General features: G+C 45.4%; 2 non-coding genes across 2 annotated transcripts; one reads left to right on the top strand and one right to left on the bottom strand.

The window, feature by feature from the left end:
* Positions 1-9484: 9484 nt before the first annotated feature.
* On the top strand, positions 9485-9566 carry trnal-uaa (transfer RNA leucine (anticodon UAA)). Its single transcript has one exon. It is a non-coding gene; the product is annotated as a tRNA-Leu (tRNA).
* Positions 9567-11333: 1767 nt separating this feature from the next.
* Positions 11334-11415, bottom strand: trnal-uaa (transfer RNA leucine (anticodon UAA)). Its single transcript has one exon. It is a non-coding gene; the product is annotated as a tRNA-Leu (tRNA).
* Positions 11416-13849: the final 2434 nt, after the last annotated feature.

Raw genomic sequence — 13849 nt, 5'->3', positions numbered from 1 at the left:
CCTCCGTAATCCTGATAAAGGGCTTTTGCCCGAAACGTGTATTTTCCTGCCCCTCGGATGCTGCCTGACCTGAAGTGCTTTTCCAGCACCACTCTGATCTAATCTCTGAAATGCACTTCTCATTCAGGCGACTTCTACTGCCTACAAAAAATCCACAAAGACAACACACCCGGATCTCCCATCATATTAGGCAATGGGACCCGATGTGGGAACCTCACTGCCGATGTCAAATACATCTTGAAAGCCATGAGGCAGGGGTACCCCCAGCTTCTGCCACGACAGAACATTGGGACACAGGCAGATTTCAACCTCACACCTTCAAGGCTCAATCTGAGCTGAGGGGGCACCTATCGTTAAAGATTTACCTGAGAATTTAGCTATTTTTACGTAGGGTTTACATATGAAAGAACAAAATCTAACATGGTATTTCTAAAAGTATACAGACTGAACAGACAACCAACTTCAGTTTTAAATATTTTATTTTCAGTGCCATCACCCTGTAATCTTTTACGATAAATTCTGTGTGGTATGATGTTATGCCCCACAACCACCTGATGAAGGAACAGTGCTCCAAAAGCTGGTACTATCAAATAAACCTGTTGGACTATAACCTGATGTTGTGTGATTATTTAATTTTGTCCACCCCAGTCCAACACCGGCACCTCCAAATCTTTACTCCATATTGTTTACACTAACTCACACCCTGTTCAGGTCAGTTTAGCACAATGACCCTGTTCCTCTTTTTGTGAGGTTCCCTGTGTATATTAACAGGGTTAATGGGCCCTGAGAGGATGAATACATTCTCTTTATCCTGTCAGTTTAAACAGTTGAACATATCAGTTTGAAGCCAATGGAAGAGGAGATTGTCTTTTTCTGTACAATTTCAGTGCAGAACGTTCAGCCATAAACTGTCTTTGCAAAAGTGGGTTTGAGTGCAATTCTCACTGAGCAACATTAATGTAGCAAAAACACAATTCCCAGTTCCTGTTAACAATTGGTGAAGGAACTGGGATGAGAAAACCACTTGTGGTGTGGTGCCGTGGCTCAGTTCGTGAACTTACCCACATCATAAACAGCCCACCAAGATTTCACATCGTAGTGGTGCCTGAGTATTTTACCAAATACATGGTTGTTTCAAAATCTCCCAAGTCAGTGTTGCTCATCAGTCAACCATGCGTCCTGTTTGAGTGTCAGCCTATTTTGGTGATCCTGATCTGCTCCCTGGTTTAGTTCCTCCAGTGGATATTGTTTCTTCCGAACTATTAATTCAATCTGGAGTTTCCTTCCTGTGTTTGACAAGAACTTCTGCTTCTCCTCCTCCTTTATTACGCCTCGTTCATTTCCAGTTTGTTGGGAATAACGAGGTGAGCCAGGAGACATGGCAGACTCGCCGGTGAATGTTGCAGTAATGGCGCAGACACCAAGAGCTGTTCACCCTAATTCTCTGCTGTCAACATTCATTCATTCCACACCAACAGGAAATACTTCATTGTTCTCCTGTCGTTGTGGTTTGCACTGTGATTGCGGTTTCTTTTCTTGTGGATTATGAAGTTTATTTAGAACTCGAAAGGATCGTAATATTTGGAGGAAGGAATGACTCCTCACCTCAGGAATAAGTGCCAGACACATTATTCGGAGAATGTGAGCCCAATCCCACACATGCTCCCGAGGGGGCAGAAAGCCTGTTAGCTGGTCCACTCTCAATTTGTCTCCGAATATCAGACTTTTCAAAGAGCAGAAATGGGAAATGAGGAATATGGGGCAGACCGAGAGTCCGAGAATGTGAAAGAGGGTCAGGTACATTCACAGAGAAAGAAAGAAAGATGGAGACGCATATTGAGGGAGATACTGAAAGGACCAATTCTCCAATCGACATGGCTGCTGACTGACAGAAACAAATAGGAATAAAAAGGTAACTATTAAGCACAGCCTTTCACCAGCTCCGGGTAACGGAAGGATTCTTACAGCCAACAAAGTCATTTTGAATTTTCAACATTGACGGTTGTAAGTTAATGAAAGATTTTGGTAAATATCCTGACTGGGATAACTGATCATTTTACCAAAAATATAATACAGAAATGTCGAAGTAACCTCGCTCTGCTGATATGAACCATTAACTCTGTTTCTCTCCACTGTCCTACTGAGTTTTTCTATCAAATCTTGGTTTTGGTTCGGATTTCAAACATCTGCAGTTCTTTGTTTCATGTTATTCTTAACAACGTTTGAGACAAAACCAATGACCAGACGGCCACAGAAAATCGGTCAGAAATACTGTTAGCAAGATATCTTTGCAGAACATATCGCCCATTCCCTGACCAGGAATCACCCTTTCCCCTTCAGATAGTGCACCAACTCCTAACCGTGAGATTAAAAGGGAAGGAGACAGAAACTGTCGCATTTATTCTCAATGAAACCACTTATGCATTTCATTTTGGATCATTTTCGCTGCACATTAGTTTCTCGTTGTCTTTGAGGTTTTTTTAACACAGTCGGAAAATACCATTCGGCCCATCGTGCAGTATGGATCATCAGATAGCCATCTGTTTTCGATCCAGTGTCCAGCTTTGGCACGATACCTTGTGTGTTCTGATGTTTTCAACGCAAAATTCAGAAAAGATTATCCCTGTGATCTTAAACGAGACACCAATGGGAGTGAGTTCTACACCGTCATACCGAAGTGAAATCACGTCATATTTTCACCCATAGAGTGAGTCACAGACACACATTCCCGGAGGTGGGGGGTGGGGGGAGTGCAGAGGTTTCGGGATTATACCAGCTACTTGTGCTTCAGTACCGCTCTCCACCAACTTAAGACACCCCCTCCACCAAACACACACACACACGTTTCTCCGACAAAAGGCAGCTTTAGGTGTAACTAAAGCCAGTTTTACAGACAATGAGAGACGTTGCGATGAGCTGGAATTTAAAATGGACAATTGCCTCACATGCAACTTTCAAATTTGAAAAAACTCTGATCCAAAGTCTGCAGCTCCTCAAAATCTGTCGCACATTGAGGTACAATACTCCCAAATTCGGGACCCACTGATCCAATCCCTGCAGTACATTGCACACAAATCAGGAAGGATTCGATTCACCAAAAGTCAGAGCCATTATCCATGATGTCAGTGTCCCAGCGGCAGCCGGAGGTCCGACAGGGAGTCGATATGAAATGGAAACATGGACATCGGGGGAAACAGTATTCACAAGGTGAACAATCAGTAAAAACAATTATCGTCACTGTTTCCCATCGGATGTCCCACTCCGTGAAGCAATGTCTTTCAATGCCCAAGGAAACATATTTACCCTCAGGTCCCTGCTTCAGTGTCGCCTGCGCCTCTGCTGGAAGTTGCCAACATTTTATTCACAGTCACTCCGCGATTTTTTGATTCACTCCAGTGAAATATCTTTTCATACCTTGCGTCATGGCCTCTTCCCGTCAAGATCCTGAACCAGTCCAGCGAGAAACCTCTGTTGGTTTGAATCCCGGGATGGAGAATCAGACGAGATGAACAGTGCTTTTTATTGGTGGAACCCCTTCACTTCAACCTCACGCCTCAAAACGGGTCTCTGCCCGCGTCAACCTGTTCTGTACATTCCTGCATTACACCGACTGACCAACATCAGATTCCCACAGCTCCACTTTCTTTATTTTGAAAACCAAGGTGATAATATGAAGCATTTGCAAAATTGAAGAGAGAAACTTTGTTGCCGAAGGTGGTTATGAAGGGAAGGACAGGCACAAGGGTGTGTACAATTCAGGTCGCTTTGGATATTGTCAGCATTACCGGGGGCCCGTGCTGTGGAGTCAAAGTTTGTATCGTCCAGACATGGATACAGTTCCCATTCAGGGAATGAAGGTTTAATTCTCTTCATGTGAATTGTCTGAATGAAAACGCATTCCCCGTTCCACACAGAAGACAGACCGGGATCACTCCAGAATCAGCCCAGTGATTACTTGAACCATGTAGAAGGACAATGACAGTGGACAGATACGATAGTGACCCCTTCAAATCTCCCTCCAATCATCTCACCTTCCTGAGTTGGGAATATGTTGGTGTTCCTTCAGTGTCTCTGGGTGTAAATCCAGGAAATCCCGCACTTGCAGCATAATGGCTGTACCTCCGTGTGAAGGAGTTCAATGGTTCACAAAAGCAACTCATATCCTCCATCTCTGGGGGATTTAGGGATGGACAGCGAGTCCTATTCCATTGAGTCATATCTTTATCCCAGGAATGCGTTTCTAACAGTGGTAGGTTCCAATCGGACACCTTCAGGAGATCGGTAGTAAGTTGAGAAGTGGAGCAGGGAAGTGAAATTGACGTGAATGACAATGATGACTGGGAGGCATGAGGCAGGAAGTGAGTCTGGATCTGGTGGTGCAAGGCTCAGTGTCGCTGCTAATGGGTCAGCCTTTACTGCAAACTGTTTACATTGGCTCACACACCATTCCTGTGCAATTCATGGCAATGACACTGTTCCTCTTCGTGTGAGATTACCACTGTGTGTATTAAATCCATCAATACTCCCCAAGAGAATGAACAACTTCCCCTTTGTCCTGTTTTTTAAACAGATACAAATATCTGTTTGAAGCCAATGTAAGAGAAGATTGCCCTTTTATGTGCCTTTGCATTGAAGAATGTTCAATCGTGAAATGTCTGGTTTTGCAACAGTGGGGTTTGATTGTAAATCACACTGAGTAATATTGATACAGAAATGTATTTCCGAGTTACTGTGGTCATGTGGTTAAGGAACTGCACATATGGCCGTCCCTTAGTTATTTCAAACCCCTCCTTGGGAAGCAGCTGACCATAGGGTCCAATCCCAGCTGCGCCCGCTTGTTGTATTGAAGGCCCGTAGGTTCACCTTTTATTAAGGGTCGTGTTACTGATGAAGGGACTCAGCATCCTGTTTGAGTTCGAGCCTGTTATGGTTTGGTAAACCCACTCCTTTTTCCTGGGTTAGTTCCAGCAGTGCATGTTATCCTTCCTAACCAATACACCAACTTGGAGTTTCTTGCCGCTGTTCCAAAAGCACTCCTTCCTCTCCTCCACTTTTATTCTCTCGCCTTCATTCCAAGTTTGGTGGGAATAACGAGGTGAGGCAGGAGACACTGCAGAAAGGCCGTGGATGTTGTGGTTATGGCACAGAAACCACGGGTGGATCACCCTCATTCTCTGCTGTCGCCATTCCTTCATTTTACAGCATCATTAACGCCTCCATATTCTCCTTTGTTGTAGTTTATCTTCTATTGGATAAGGAATGTAACTTTAATTTCGAAAGGGTTACAATATTTTGAGGAAGAACCGGCTCCTTATATCACATCCAAGTGGCAGACGTATTATCCGTAGAGTGTGAGCCAAGTTTTCCAGTCTCCTGCCAGGTTCCAGAAAACCTCTCAGCAGCTCCATTCTCAAACTATCCCTGATCGTCAGGCTTTTCATAGAGTAGGAATGGGAAATGAGGGATATTGGCAAATAAAGGGTCAAAGAATATGATAAAGGGTGAGGTAGATACACAGAGATAAAGACAGAAAATTAGAGACTCATCTTGAGGGAGACCCTGAAAGAATCAGATCTCGGGCCGACATGGCTGCTAACTGGCAAAAAACAAATAGATTTTGATAACTATCCTCATTCGACCGATAAAACTGACCATTATCCCGGCATTGTGGTCTAGAAATGAAGAACTAATCTGGTTCTGTCGTTGTGAATCATTGTCTCTGTTTCTCCCCACAGATGTTGCCAGGACTATTCAGTTTGCACGTCAATTCTTGTTTTTGGTTCAGAATTCCAACATCTACATCTCTTGGTTTTCTGTTCAACTTTAAAACGGTTGGCACAAAACCGATGTTCGGCCAGCTTTGGAAAAGTGGTCAGAAATATTCTTACCACGATGTGTGTGCAGAACAAAGCCCGCATTCCTTGACCGGGAATAGAACCCGTGTCACGGCGGTGAGATCGCCAAATGCTGGCTACTAGACGACAAGGGAAGGCAGAAGGCGGCCTTGCATTTATTCAGAATGAAAACACTTTTACCTTTTCATTTCTGATCAGTCTTGCTGCAGATTAGGTGCTCCTTGCCTTCTGCTTTCACAGAGTGGGAAGAGACCGTTCGGCCCTTCGTACATTGCAGCTCATCGGACATCCATGTATTCCAGTCCCAGTTTCTAGTTTTGGCTCAAAATATTATCCAAAAGCAACATTTAATTTGAATACACACTGATCCAATCACTGCAGCTCGAAAGAACCTAAGAAAATAGCAACTGACAACATGCAATTGGCTGAACTAACACGTTGCAGTCGAGACATGCAGGATGTAAAACTACAATCGCCTGATTCAAAGTCAGATGTTTTATCTATTGCTTCACTAGCCGGATGCACACACGCACACGCTGGACACCTTTCCATATGTGATGTAAACATGGAGATCTGGGAAACAACATTCATAAGGTGATCAACCAGCAAAGATAATCCACTTTGTGTAACAGGGCCTTTCAATGGCAAAGCAAATACATTTGTCCTCAGGTACCTGCTTCTGTGTCGCCTGTTCTTCTGCTGGACGTCTCCAGCATTTTATTCACAGTCATTACGCTATCTTACGATGCACTCCACTGGAATGTACTTTCATACTTGGATTTAGTGTCACTTCCAGTAAAGGTCCTGAACAAATTCAGCGAGAATCCTCTGGTCATTTCCGACAAGGAATTTGGAATCAGACGATTTGAATCAAGGCTTTATTTGTGCCCCCCCCCCCCCATCACCGCAGATCAACGCCTCAAAACGAGCCGCTGTTAGTATCAAACTGTTCTGTACCTTCCTGCAGTAAATCAGGTTAGCACAGCTCCACTTTCTTCACATTGAAACCAGGGCGGCAATATGAATAGTTTGGAAACTTAGAGAGAGAAACATTGCTGCTGAAGAAGATGATGACGTGAAGATCATACACAGAGTCTGGACAGATCAGGTCACAAGTGTTACTGTCAGCTGCAGTAGGGTCACTGGTTCGGAGTCTGAGTTTGTAATGCCCAGACTGGGATACAATTCCCAGTCAGGAAATGAAGATATATTTCTGTTCTTGTGAATTATCTTATTGAAAACTAACTCCTGCTTCCTCACAGAACACAGACCCAGACCAACCCAGTGATTGTTTGCATCTATCTAGAAGGACAATAGCAACAGACACACGAGAGAACTGTAACCACAAATCACCCATCTCGGATCTCACCTTTCTGAGTTGGAAATATCTCGCTGCTCCGACAGTGCTTTTGGTTCTAGATCCTGGAATGGAATTGAATGGCGTCCTACGCCACGAATGAGTTTCGAACAGGGTGGTTAGATTCCCTATCGCTTGGAAACAGGCCCATCGGCCCCACACTATCCCTCCAGAGAGTAACCCACACAGACCCAATTCCTTTTGGCTAATGCACCAAACAATTTTGGCAATTATGCTTAGGAGGTCTACTCTCAAACTATCTCCGAATGTCAGACTTTTCACACAGCAGAAATGGAAAATAAGGGATATTGATAGACAGAGAGTGGGGGCATGTGGAAGAGAGTGAGGTTGATACGCAGAGGAAATGATAGACGAGTAGAGACGCGTATTGAGGGCGAGCCTGAAAATAGAAACTTTCCATTTAAAATGGATGCTCACTGACAGAAAGGGGAATAAAAAAGAACAATTGAAGGCCAGCGTTTCACCAGCTCAAGGCAACGGAATAGAAACTCTCCATTTAAAATGGGTGCTCACTGACAGAAAGGGGAATAAAAAAGAACAATTGAAGGCCAGCGTTTCAGCAGCTCAAGGCAACGGAATCAGCATTACAACCAGAAAAGTCGGTTGACATTCAGAAAGTTGACATTTCGCGACTAATGTAATATTCTGATAAATATGCTGATTTGCTAAGTAAAACAGACAATTACTCTAGCATTAAAACAATAAAATGCATAACTAGTCTGGTTCTGTCAATCTGAAACATTAAACCTGTTTCTCTCCACAGATGCTGCCACGTTGGTACATGATGGGTATTGGGTGTTGTGTTCTGGGGAGTTTTGTCTGAGTGAGGCTGTCGGTTTATGTGTCTGTTGTAACCCAGTGTGTTCAGAGGAGTCTGACTGTCAGTTCCCAGCAATTTATTTTAATAAAGGGGAGTATGCTTTTCAAATTGCCTGGTGGAATATCCTCGTTGTGAACTTCGTGTGTGCCAGACATCTGGGAATGAAATCGGGGGGATATCCATTCTTGGCAAAGATATTGTGTGACAGTCCCGAATTGTCACGGACCAGCTGTCCCGAGTAGTAATCCGTCCAGACGGCAAGGTTTGGTGAGAACAGCACAATTGTAATATGACAGGGCTAACAGAAGGCAGAGAGAGAATTTCTAGAAGCAGGGCACTCATCCGCGGATTCCATCAATAAACAGATTCATCTGGACCCAGTCTGTAACCCCAAAAACCGGAAGGAGCGGGAATGAAACCAAATCAATTCCAACTGCCCCAGGACAGCAGCGCTTCACAACAGACTCTGCAGCCCTGAGGATGTCACCCAGAAATGTGAGGAAAATGCTGCAAACCATCTTCCCAGCTCCGCCAAACACGCTGCAGTATGTTTGGAAGCACGGTTTGGAATTGTCTCGCTGCCGTTTGTGTGAGCAGTACATGACATAGACGAATCGCACTCCCTCAAGGTCAGCATGCCAGTGTGTCTGGCAATGGTTCCGCCTTTTCTGTTTTGCTTCTGTTCCACGCTAAGAGCTGTCAGTTTTTGGATTCGCTGGAGTGCTGAGGGGGTAACACAATTTGTGTGGTATTTTTCTTCAGCCAAACTCCACTCTCCTGGAAAAATAGCCCAACGCGCTGAGTAACAAATAGCAAGCGTTTTTTTTTATCAAATGGTCTATTCAAGCTGGTGTCAGCTTTTGGAGCGTCTCAGAGTTGCCAAGCACGGAAACAGACCCTGCTATCTAACTTGCCACTGCTAAACAGATAACCGAAATTAATCTAACCAATATTTGCCAAAATTTGTCCCTTATCTCTCCGAACCCTTTCAGATGCCTTTGAAATGTTGTGAGCGCACCAGTCTCTGCCCCTAAATATGACAATTCATTCTGTACACACGGAAATGTCTGTGTTCAAAACAAGTGTCCCTCACATCCCCTTTAAATGTTACTGTTCTCACATTAAACCAAAGTTATCTCGCATTGAACTCAAGTACTTTGTGAAAAATTACTCCCTGACTCTTTTCTCTGTCCGTCTCCCTCATGTCTTTATAAAATTCTGTAAGGCCATTCCTCAGCCCTGAAGCTCCAGGGAAAACTGCCGAAGCCAATTCAGCTTCGTGCTATTGTCCAAACAGTGCAAACCTTGCAAACCCTTTCAAATACTTTCGAAATTGTTCCACGTTCGTTACTGAATGCGCGATCTGTCAGTGCCTGAAGTGAAGCGATGCTGAAACGCTAGTAATGAGATTTTGGCGCTCTGCTCCTTTGTGGTAGCGTGGCCGAGTGGTCTAAGGCGCTGGATTTAAGCTCCAATCTCTAACGAGTCGTGGGTTCGAATCCCACCGCTACCAGCGGTTGCTCCACTGCAAACAGCTGAACAAAGCAGAACCTCTGTAGGCTGTCTGCGTTTTCGTTGTTGTGTTTGCCGCTGCTCAGGTCAACTGAGTCTGAAAACAGTGTGAGTCCTTGCTGTCGGACTCTCCTCAACCCCTCTGCTTTCGGACATCTGCATGGCCAGTTTCTGTGTATCAAATTGTCACTGCATTTGGCTGGAAGCTTGGTGGTTCGAGCCCGCCCTTAGCACCGAACCACAATTATTTCAGTCCAAGCATTGAGACCACAAGAACTCACCCGAGTCTGCAGCTGGATGTGGCCCCAATCTCTCCAAGGCCCCGCTGCCAACAGAAAGCGGCTACTGCAGCTTCAATCAGCGGCTTCCTGCTCAGCCCTGGGACACAGCACCTGGAAAATCCTTCCCCAGGAACGGCTCTTCCCGTGTGAAAGGGACAACCATTCCACTTTAAATTGGACACGGCTTCAGAGGATTGTTCCTGTTCTTGGAACGTTTCATAAACAAAACTCCTGTCTCGCAAATAAGGAGGGGGAAAAGTTGTTGGCAGGAAGAATAGAGAAAGTGTTGACTGTGAGGACTCTGTCTCGTCAGCAGATAGGCTTCCATCTTATGGGCAAGTGGAGACAGCTTTCACTCAGAAACCGAGGTGTGATCAAACACAGTCGGATCGACGTGTCCAAACCAACCCCTACACTGGGTTGCAATACTGCAAGGGGAGCAGAGAGATGGATTTCTTTAAAGGAGGGAAAGGGCCCAGCGTGAGGCTGGAACCTACGGCCCTGAGATGAAGCATCTCATGCTCTACCGACTAAAGTAGCTGGGCCTGGCTCACGATTGATGAGTGTGTGATTTCATACTGAGCATATTTCACCCGGCATTGCAATTTGCAAGAATCCAGTTCATTCCTCCCAATCACAAATGTCATCATTCACACTTTTCATTTCTCAGCTATTATTCCTTCAGAACATTATTATCGATTTAACACTTGTCTCTGGATTTAAGACTCAATATAAATATTTTCATATTTTTATCCTCATCTTTATGTCTCCGGAGTGATTCCCAGTCTCTCTGGCAGACGGTAAATCAATTGGGAAATTCCCGAAGGAAACCCAATCATTCCAGTTTCGAGTGTAAGGAATCCTATCTGCTGACGAGACAGAGTCCTCACAGTCAACACTTTCTCTATTCTTCCTGCCAACAACTTTTCCCCCTCCTTATTTGCGAGACAGGAGTTTTGTTTATGAAACGTTCCAAGAACAGGAACAATCCTCTGAAGCCGTGTCCAATTTAAAGTGGAATGGTTGTCCCTTTCACACGGGAAGAGCCGTTCCTGGGGAAGGATTTTCCATGTGCTGTGTCCCAGGGCTGAGCAGGAAGCCGCTGATTGAAGCTGCAGTAGCCGCTTTCTGTTGGCAGCGGGGGCTTGGAGAGATTGGGGCCACATCCAGCTGCAGACTCGGGTGGGTTCTTGTGGTTGCAGTGTCGGGATATGGTTGGTCTCAATGCTTGAACTGAAATTGTTGATGCTCGGTGGTAAGGTCGGGCTCGAACCACCAAACTTTCAGACAAATGCAGTGACTATTTGAGACACAGAAACTGGCCGCGAGTATGTCTGAAAGCAGAGGTCTTGAGGAGGGTCCGACAACAAGGACTCACACTGTTTTCCAAGTCAGCCTGGATCAGAGGCCTGGGCAGCTACAGCCAAAACGACGAAAACACATATGCTCCCTATGTTCTATTGCCTGCAGCAGAACAGCGCCCAACTTGGTAGCGGTGGGATTCGAACCCACGACTCGATAGAGACTGGAGCTTAAATCCAGCGCCTTAGACCACTCGGCCACGCTACCGCAAGGAGACAAGCTTCCAAAATTGTCATTACTAGTGTTTCAGCATCGCTTCCCTTCAGGCACGAACAGATCGCGCATTCAGTAACGAACGTGGAACAATTTCGAAAGTATTTGAAAGGGTTTGCAAGGTTTGCACTGTTTGGACAATAGCACGATGCTGAATAGACTTCGACAGTTTTCCCTGGAGCTTCAGGGCAGAGGAATGGCCTTACAGAATTTTAAAGTCAGGAGGCAGACGGACAGAGAAAAGAGTCAGGGAGTAATTTTTCACAAGGCACATGAGTTCAAAGCGAGATAACATTGGTTTAATGTGAGAACAGTAATATTTAAAGGGAATGTGAGGGACACTTGTTTTGAAAACAGACATTTCCGTGTGTACAGAATGAATTGTCATATTTAGTGTCAGAGACTGGTGCGCTCACAACATTTCAAAGGCATCTGAAAGGGTTCGGAGAGATAAGGGACAAATTTTGGCAAATATTGGTTAGATTAATTTCGGTTATTTGTTTAGCAGTGGCAAGTTAGATAGCAGGGTCTGTTTCCGTGCTTGGCAACTCTGAGACGCTCCAGAAGCTGACACCAGCTGGAATAGGCCATTTGATAAAAAAAAAACGCATGCTGTTTGTTACTCAGCGCGTTTGGCGATATTTCCTGGAGGGTGGAGTTTGGCCTGAAGAAAAATACCACACAAATTGTGTGACCCCCTCAGCACTCCAGCGAATCCAAATACTGACAGCTCTTAGCGTGGAACAGAAGCAAAACAGAAAAGGCGGAACCATTGCCAGACACACTGACATGCTGACTTTGAGGGAGTGCGAGTCATCCATGTCATGTACTGCTCACACACAAATGGTAGCGAGACAATTCCAAACCGTGCTTCCAAACATACTGCAGCTTTAATGCATTGTCAAGTCCCAGAAAGTGCTCAAGTAACATCCAACAAACCAGAACAACAATGAACCATGAGAAGTGAAGATGATCAATTCCATTCTTGATTAAATTGGGTCAACAATGCGCTGGTCCCTCCATCTGATGGAGAGGACCAATCCCCAGCCTCCCTGACCAGGACAGGAATGAAGGAAACCAGAGAGCTAGAACAACGTTTCACACCGTGATTGCCCACCGTTTCACCACAGCAACAAAAACCGGCGAGCAGATTCAGTGTAGGATCTGGTTTCACATCAGCAATGAAATATCAATCCCCACTCACTTTCAGGGAAAACGGTGCCCACCGTAAATTGTCTGGAATATGAATCCCCAGCGCAGTCTGTTTGGGCCCCGGGTTATACTGCTGTACAGACTTTCATATGGACAAAGTCCTTTTCAAAGGGAGTGTTTGTGGATGTCCATACGACAATGGCAGCTGTTGCCCTCACTCTCACTGCCGTTCCTGTCCGTGTACGGGTTGGCATCCTCACCTTGGTCCTGGGGGTTCAGGGTACAATACTCTGCTGGAGAAAACCGGAGTGTTCTGGAGCAGAAAGATGTGGAGCTCGTGTGCCTCCTGGAATTGTCGTGCCCCAGTGATTAAGGAGATGGGTTAGTAATCCATTAATGTGTCCCCATGCAGGGTCGAAACCTGCCGACTACATCTTGAACGACCCCCTGCAGGGCACATTCTCGCTCAAACTTCTGCAAGTCAGGCCAATCATTTGATTAGACTTTGGCTGCTCGAGTTCTCAAAAAGAAATATCCCACACTCCAACCGTTATTTCTGTTTCTCTTTTCACAGATACTGCTAGACCCATCGAGCTCCTGCAGTATTCTGTGAATGTACTGCCCAGAAGTGCTGCTTTTCATTCGATTCCTTTAATCCCAGTCCCTCTGTTCACTGCCTCTGGTCAGGGGTAACACTTGGTCCTGCCCGTCAAAGTGCCCATGCCCACGGTTCCCACTCCCATCATTATAAACAGCCGCAGGAAATTGCCGGTTAACCATCTTTACCCCAAAGAGAAACTCACCAGCCTCGGGAATCTCTCCACAAAACGGGACTTCTCATCCCTGGACACGGTGTAAGACAGAGGATTGTGAAGAGATTTTGGGAAAATATCGTCAGTTGGCAGATGCACAAATGTTGAAGGCGCATCCCTTATAACACAGTTCCCAGCTTTGTGAATCTTCGGGAACTCTTTGGGAAATGGAATCAGAGGAGAATGAAGAAAGGTGAACTGTCGGGCTGAGCAGAAACAGTCAAGACACCTTCCTCTTCTTGAAGAGGACACCACATGAACTGATCGGATACATTGAAAGAATTCTCGTTCCTGTACATGAGAATACAAATCTCATCTGGACTCTAGATCAATGAAATAACTCGGGACCACACAAGACACTGGGAGGCTCGAAGGGAGATGGTCCCGGTTGGAGGGGAGCTGGTTCCCAGTGTCATGGGTGTGTCTGTAGTGGGTGGGATCAGACTGTTCCCATGTCGCCATAA

This window comes from Chiloscyllium punctatum, unplaced genomic scaffold, assembly GCF_047496795.1.
Source record: "Chiloscyllium punctatum isolate Juve2018m unplaced genomic scaffold, sChiPun1.3 scaffold_160, whole genome shotgun sequence".
In the NCBI taxonomy this organism is placed as follows: domain Eukaryota; kingdom Metazoa; phylum Chordata; class Chondrichthyes; order Orectolobiformes; family Hemiscylliidae; genus Chiloscyllium; species Chiloscyllium punctatum.
The sequence above is the reverse complement of the archived record's forward strand: the minus strand, read 5'-3'. Positions and strand labels throughout refer to the sequence as shown.